The following is a 1,595-nucleotide window of genomic DNA, read 5'->3' on the forward strand; positions in this document are numbered from 1 at the left end:
TGGACATGTTAAGCTGTTAAAAGCGGCATGGCGTTTACTACGAGGTAGACAGATGGTTTACTGCCAACAGTTACCAACCTCGACAGGTTTTCATGTTACCAAACAATACAGTTTAACTATACAGATAACTGTAGTCACGCCGCTATCCTGATCTGCTAAGGTTACAGCAGCCGCCCTGAACTAAAGACTGCCCGTGCTGCAACTTACAAAGTAAACTGATCGACTTCAAGACATAGAACGAAGAGAGAATTACAAAGCAATTAACACAACATTCCCAAACCCTTTCCTTTTGAAATGACACCTTCCAGGCAAGGGGTAATAAGCATACCCAAATTGTTTTTTCGTTAGGCTTCACGCGTCAATTTCATATCTTAGAATAACTTCCAAGTCGGTATTTATCAATCTCTCCGACCTCTTCAACCACTTGACCTGATCTCTGCAGAGGTGGTAACCCAGATAACCGCACTATTTGACATATCAGTACGCCAATGTGATCAGGTTCAGCAGTACGCGCAGGTGTACATGAGTTGTTTGGGAAAAATTGTTGACCAAGTAAACCTCGGCAATAAACCTCGTCCGCGGACTGTGTTTTGACAATGCTTTTTTCTGATAAAGTCACTTGAAAGATAGCGTGGTATTTAGGACATCATTTAACTAGGGTCAACTTAGGATATGCATAGGATATTGTTTCGAACCAGACAGCTCAGAGCATTGTTCGCCCTTGACCTTATCAAGGCTGAGAGACAACCACCATTAGTCAGACAACTGCGAAACATCCATCAATGAGTGAAAATTCCTCCAGTTAAACAGCCAGCTTTGTCTGTTCGTTTGCATTCATAACGTTCTTCCCATCACCTCGCAGTTCAAAGAATTCAGGCCTCGCCCAAGACACGGTCTACTGTCTTTAACAGAGCCCGCTAGCGCCTGGCATGAATTCCCATTGTTCTACTGTCTTTAACAGAGCCCGCTAGCGCCTGGCATGAATTCCCATTGTTCTATTGTCTTTAACAGAGCCCGCTAGCGCCTGGCATGAATTCCCATTGTTCTACTGTCTTTAACAGAGCCCGCTAGCGCCTGGCATGAATTCCCATTGTTCTACAGTCTTATCGAAGGATTATCACAGCAATTGTTGGAATCATCGACCCAACGAAACTACTTTCATGGGAGATAGTGGGCAGGGGCAAAAATGTGTAAAGGCATATTTACGTAATACAGGGATGATTGAATTAGTTGCGAAGGGACCTAGCAACCTAGCTCATTGAATATTTCAAACAACAAAACAATGGCTATAGCCTCTACAGTGACCTTGTGACGGGTGTTGAAATACCAGCATCGGAAAAAAGAACGGCTATTTGAAACCACCCTTTATAGTAATAGAACCAACAGGTATCTCTACTCACTGATAGATTTGCACCGAGACTGCCTGCAGCTAATAGTACAAAAACAATAGGGGATCTTCTCTTTCCCAGAGGTTATTTAGTATAATTAAGAACATCAACAAATCACTAATGTATTTTAGATGAGTTCATCATGCTCCGATCGCAGAAATGGGTGAACTTATTCGCATCGAGACGAGCTTTATTTGCGGCATTTGA

This window comes from Lineus longissimus, chromosome 16 (genome assembly GCF_910592395.1).
Source record: "Lineus longissimus chromosome 16, tnLinLong1.2, whole genome shotgun sequence".
Classification (NCBI taxonomy): Eukaryota; Metazoa; Nemertea; class Pilidiophora; order Heteronemertea; family Lineidae; genus Lineus; species Lineus longissimus.